This window comes from Malaclemys terrapin, chromosome 3 (assembly GCF_027887155.1).
Source record: "Malaclemys terrapin pileata isolate rMalTer1 chromosome 3, rMalTer1.hap1, whole genome shotgun sequence".
Lineage (NCBI taxonomy): Eukaryota > Metazoa > Chordata > Testudines > Emydidae > Malaclemys > Malaclemys terrapin.
In genome coordinates this window covers 126120640-126126639 of record NC_071507.1, presented here as the reverse complement: position 1 = coordinate 126126639, position 6000 = coordinate 126120640, and the positions used below count along the sequence as shown (strand labels likewise).

Below are 6000 nucleotides of genomic sequence, written 5' to 3'. Positions count from 1 at the left end.
TTTTTCATTCTCTTCTGTCACTGAGTCACTATTTACTAAATCATTTAGTCACTTGCTTAAGACCCATTTAGAGTGGGACTTCATTAGGACTTAAACACATGGTTAAAGTTAAATATGTGCTTAAGTGTTGTCACCTCAGGGCTAGCACTGATTTAGCCTCATGACTGTTAGCAACAGTGGGCATGCCTCCCAATGGTCCTGAGTTTTGTGTGACTGTCCCACTTTGATGCCCAACACTCCTGTCCTGGTTGAAGTAGAATGCTTTCTACATTCAGTGGTGCCTGATGCTGTATACACGTTGTTTACAATTGGCAGGGGAAAGGATAGGGAGGGCAGAAGCTTCAATTGCTCCTGGGTATACTCAGACTCCTCGGGTAGGCTCACTGACTGCAAGGGAGATCAGGAATGGGAAGTGATGCTGCTCCCGCGCAGGCTGGGCTGGATGATGGGGACTGAGCATGGCACAGGTGTGCAAGGTGCTGGGGCCAATGGCTACAGTGGGGATGGCCCCACAAGAATTGACTATGACCAATTGTCCCGCTTTAGCCACTTGAAACACTGGGAGGTGCGACAGTGCCCTACCATAGATAGGCAGCCACTGCTGCTGCCACCACCACCACGTTTCTAGCTTGTCTAGATTAGGGAAAGTTCCCCTTTTGTCCTGGAGTTAAATTACACTGGTGTAAAATCCTTAGATTTGCTCTGAGCAGCGTTATAGTACCTGCTAATTAAAATGGTGGTGACAGGGTTTAATGACTGCGCATACCCATGAGTTTAGATCTCAGCCTTCAATGCGTCCAGGGTTAGGTTTGCCTATGATATGTTTTCCAAGTGGGAGAGAGCAGTTCTTTGCTCTTGCATGTCAGCATGGTATTGGTTTTAAAATAACTTATTAGGATAGACTATGCAGCTGTTTAACCTTTTTCCTAGTTTCTGGTGGAAAAGAAAGTGTGTGTGTGGGGGAAGAGGATGGATAATTGAGACCCATTTGGATTGTGTCACGAAACAGACATCTAAGCAGTCTCTTGCCAGCCACAGTTGTCTCAAGGGGATAAAGCAGCAGCCAACATACTGGGAGATTCTTGGTACTGCCTATGTTTTTGTTATTAAACTGAATTGCTGTTTTAATGTGTCAGATAAACAGTGAGTCATTCCTTCAGTACATCTGAGGTTTTAGTGTGTTCAAAGGTGAATAAAACAATGGACTGTGCATACCCAATAGGTCAGTTTTGAAGATGGATAGCTTTGTTTCCCAAAATACAAATCAGTAGTTTTGATTTTCACTCTCTTTTCTCTTAGAAATAAAGCTATCATCAAAATAGAAAGCCTTACATTTTTAAAAGGTTGCATCACAGAAGCCATCATGGTTTGCACAATTGGTACCATTGAAAAGCAAATCAGACTTGAAACACAGTTACAAAACTGGGTGGAGGATGTCTATATTGCCAATGTTGTGGTCTCCCTATGACTATAGGCCTGTGCTATCCACTGGCATTAAAGTTCACACAAACAAAACCATTAGAATGTGGTGTTTTTCAATAAACCAGAACTACATGTTGTCCAATGTTGCCAAACATTTTCAGGCTCCCACCCTTATAACATTTTTGTGAAAGTTATAATTACTTGATTATAAGAGGTCATAACTAGACTTTGTCCTTCTGTAGTGTTGATCACATTAGTTGTATCTAATAATTCAGGTATCATTGACATGGTAATTTGTGCTAAAGATGTATAATCAATTCCTCAAAAACAAGGAGGAGGCCGGTGGCACCTTAAAACTAACAGATTTATTTGGGCATAAGCTTTTGTGGTAAAAACACCACTTCTTCAGATGCATCTGTTTTTGTGGATACAGACTGTAGCAGAGTCCTGGTGCAAAAGCATCTAATTAGCCCCTGCCCGGTCAGCTCCAATCAAGGGGAGCAGATTGGGACTGATGGAAAAGGCTTGATACTGGCCTGAGGATTGGCAACACCTGCTGACAAGCCAAGGGCTATAAAGGCTGGGAGGAAGCCAGAAGGTAGGGGGCAGCAAGAGAGAAGTCAGTCAAGTGAGCTGGAGGCCTCATAGCTGAAGGCTGACTCTGTAAAGCTGGTCTATAGATGGACATGGGTAGGGTGACCAGATGTCCCGATTTTAGAGGGACAGTCCAAATTTTGGGGTCTCTTTCTTATATAGGCTCCTATTACCCCCCAACACCTGTCCTGATTTTTCACTCTTGGTGTCTGGTCACCCTAGACATGGGTGGTGTAAATAAAGACATGAGTGTTGCACAACCCTGAAGCCTCTCTGAGACTTATTGGGGAGAGCAAGCAGGCCCTGGGAAAAGGGGTGGGCTGTGCACCCTGTTACAAAAGACTAACAGGGCTACCCCTCTGAATCAATGCCTGTACTTGACAATACAGCTATTTTCTACATTCTTCACTACATTTAAAATAAGGTAGTGTTACTGAACTATGCAGTTTTTATGGATCACCATCTATCTGTATGTCCCAAAAATGAGTATAATATGGGCCACACTGTAATCATAGATTGACAATACACTTTTGGATCCCTATGACCAAAAAGTGAACTAAACTTTTACTGGAAATCTGACCTTGTTCCACTATCAGTGTTGAAACTCCACCATGCTAGTGCAGCTGAGGCACTACCCAGTTATCTAATCCCTACTCAGCGCAGGGCAAGATGAGTTGCGTTAAAATCTCTGTTGGCCTCCTGACTCCTGCAGAGAAGCAATGGAAGCAAACTCCTAAAGAGCAAGTACAGACAGGGCTAGAGGTTGATATTGCGAATATCTGAGGTGGGGTTGAAAACAGTTTAGTTTTGTCTACACTAGATTAGCCGCTTGTTGAGGGACATGTGTGTTGCCAGCAAAGGGACAGTTAGCTAATACGGGACACAGGTAGGGGTCGGGTCTGCTCTACACGAGGGAAACACTAGGGCGCTGAACACGCTGTGGAACCCTTGTGCCGCAGGCGACTGGAAAAGGATATCGACTAGCTCCGCTCTAAGCAGGGCTAGAGGACACCGCTAACAGCGTCGCAGGGGGCTCCGCTCGCTCCCAGCTAGTGGGGCTGGGAGCCCCGCTGGAGGGGAGGAGCCCCAGCCGCCTGCTACGGCTGCACGCCAGTCACTGAGCGAGCTGAGGGGAGGGTCCGGGCCGCCTCTCTGGGCGCGGCTCGGAGAGCGGGAGGGAAGGCGGCACATTTAAAGCTGGGCCGGGCAACAGGCCGCGCCTGCCTGTAGCAGCAGCTGTGAGTCTAGTGCGGGCAGGAGCAGGTAACGCGGCGATGGGGGAGGTTTGGTCCCTATCACCCCCTTCTTCTCTCTCCCGGCTCGTGCTGCCTTTCCCCTCAGCTCGGGGCCGCCGCGCAATCCGCCTGCGGTAGTTGCAGCCCGCTCTCTAGCGCCGGGTGCACGGGGCTCGGGCTCGCACCCTCCCCAGGGGCTCGGGCAGGTGGATCTAGGGACTAGCAGCGGCAGAGCCAAGGCACCGCGCTGCGCTTCGCCTGCTCCGACGGGCGCTCGGGCCTCCGCTACGTTAGGAGACCCGGCGGCTGACGGGCTGTCCCGGCTCCCTACTCCCCGTCTTATCGGCGCGTCCCCGCCGCGGTTCGAGTTAGCGACCCAGGGAAAGGGGCCTCTCAAAGGAGAGCGGAGCTGTCTGGAAGAAATGGGCGCGGGTAGTAGAGCGGGTCATCGGGCTGTTGCCAACGGCCCCCGCGTACAAAAGCGGGAGCTTGGCTTGGTGGGTTGTTTTTGTACTGCAGGTGTGGTGAAGGGACATGGAAACCTCGCTAATGGAGGAGAGCAGCGTCTCTCTCCCTCCCTCCCTTGGCTTTAGGAGCTAACAGCTCAAACAACAAGTCGGTTAAAGAGTGCCCCGCAAAAGGAAAAATGGGTTTGTGATCTATTTAGATGGCCTGAAAGGTTGCTTCAAAATCCTTCTCCCCCTCTCCCCGCGCCTTGTCTTTTATCTTCTAGAAATATCAGGAATGTCAAGTCTGGGTGGTGGGATTGTTCTTCCTTTGGGGAATTTTCCAGGCATTCTTTGAAGGGGTGGAGGTGATTGCATCTTTTAAAAAACTCTCCTATTTCAGTTGAATAGTTGTAAAGAATCAAAATTTTTATAGTCCGAGGAAAACATTATTTCCTCTCTTAATGAACTAGGTTTCAGTTGCTTGATACCTGTGCTTCCCTTATATATTAATAATGAAGTTAAAAATACATTAATTTTCCACCATTGTTTATTTGTATTACAAATACACCTCTACCCCGATCTAATGCTGTCCTCGGGAGCCAAAAAATCTTACCATGTTACAGGTGAAACCATGTTATATTGAACTTGCTTTGATCTGCTGGAGTGTGCAGCCCCCCCCCCTCTCCCCCGGAGCACTGCTTTACCACGTTATATCCGAATTTGTGTTATATTGGGTTGCGTTATATTGGGGTAGAGGTGTACAAAGGCCCCCCACTGAGATGGGGCATCATCATTGTGCTAGGCCCTGTAAAACTTATAGTTAGAGAGAGGTCTGGGCCTACATAATGAGACAGGCCAAGAGGGGGAGAGAGGATGTATCGCCAACTAGAAGGTCACGTTTTGTAGCTTCAGTCCAAGTGCATTGGACACACCAAGGGTTCCTTGTATCCCTTCACAAGCTCCATTTGTACCAATCTCCTGTACCCCTCTTACAAGAACTTCCTGCAACCACCTATGCTAGAGAGGTTGCGTGCGCCCCATCCAATAGCCCTGTTCCTCATCCTATTGGTTGTTTGCCCCTCCATTCTCCCTTACAATATGCCAAGGTCCTCTGTTCTGCCCTTTATGCACAGGGTCTGTGGTCTATGAAGTTTTTGCTACTTCAGTTATACTGGTATAGTAAAGTGGCAAGCCTCCCTAGTGCATATGAAGTTATAACAGTACAAAAGTTCTAGCTGGGAAGCAAAATTAGCTAGAACAGTAAAAGGTACCTTTTAGAATGGCATAGCTGTGTTCACGCTAAGGTGTAACTATTGCTAAAAATTACACTCCTCACCAACAGTTATACTGGTGTGTAAGAATGTTTTCAGGACTACCAACCAGGCCTGTGATGGGATCCCTGGGGTACAACCTGGAACTGGGGTACCACTGTGCCCCCTTAACTCTCCAGCCTGCTGTCTCTCTCTCAAAGCTTTGCTAGTAACAAGCAGCAAACCCCTTGCTACCACTCAGCACAACAGCATGTGGGGTGGCACACCTAGCTAAATTGCATAAATGTTCTCTGAGCCACTCACAAATCACACAGAGAAAGGCACCAACCAATTCTCCCCAGCCTTGCACTGCCGGAATATACTGTCTTGCCACTGTCAGAAACCTGACCAGTGTAAGTTTGTTATCCAGTCTGCCCCTCCCTCAATGTGGAGAGGACACACACTAGCCTTCGTAATCTGAGCTGAGATTTCCCAAGCACTTCAAGCAAAACACACTGTTTTAGGTGAAATATAACACAGATTTATTAACTACAGAAAGATTATAAGTGGCAGGCACAAAAGGTCAGAGATAGGCACACAGTTTAAATCTTAAACCTTATTAGATTAGGCAGTATTTGGATCAAGCCAAGCAGTTTTTCTCACCCCACTGGATGTTGCAGATAAGTTATAGTTCTTAGTACACAGGCTTTCCCTTCAAGCCTGGAACCAGTCTCCTCAGTTCAGGTCTTTCTCTTCCCAGCATTCTTGTTCCTACCAGTGTAGGCAGGAGAGAAGAAAGGTTAAAAACATGATGCCATTGTCCTCTATTCTATTCTATATCCTCAGTCCGTGTGCCTGGAAAACACTAGCCCAGACATGTCCTGGTGGACTTTGCTGAGTCACAGAGTTGAGCAATCCCCCATTGTGTGATGCTTGCGCAGCCCTCTTACAGCATTGTAAATCCCTTGATTGCAACTCCCCTGCTGATTAATGGTTATTTAACACTGTCCTGGGAATGGGTCACCTCTATTGTCACTGGAGACCTAGCAG

At 47.5% G+C, this 6000-nt stretch overlaps 1 protein-coding gene across 2 annotated transcripts in view; it reads left to right on the top strand.

The window, feature by feature from the left end:
* Positions 1 to 3192: 3192 nt before the first annotated feature.
* Positions 3193 to 6000, top strand: part of CEP57L1 (centrosomal protein 57 like 1) — a 37783-nt gene continuing 34975 nt past the window's right edge. For both annotated transcript variants that reach the window (XM_054023952.1, XM_054023953.1), the window contains exon 1: positions 3193 to 3279. The gene's annotated coding sequence lies outside the window, so the exon portion shown is untranslated. The remainder of the gene's footprint in view (positions 3280 to 6000) is intronic.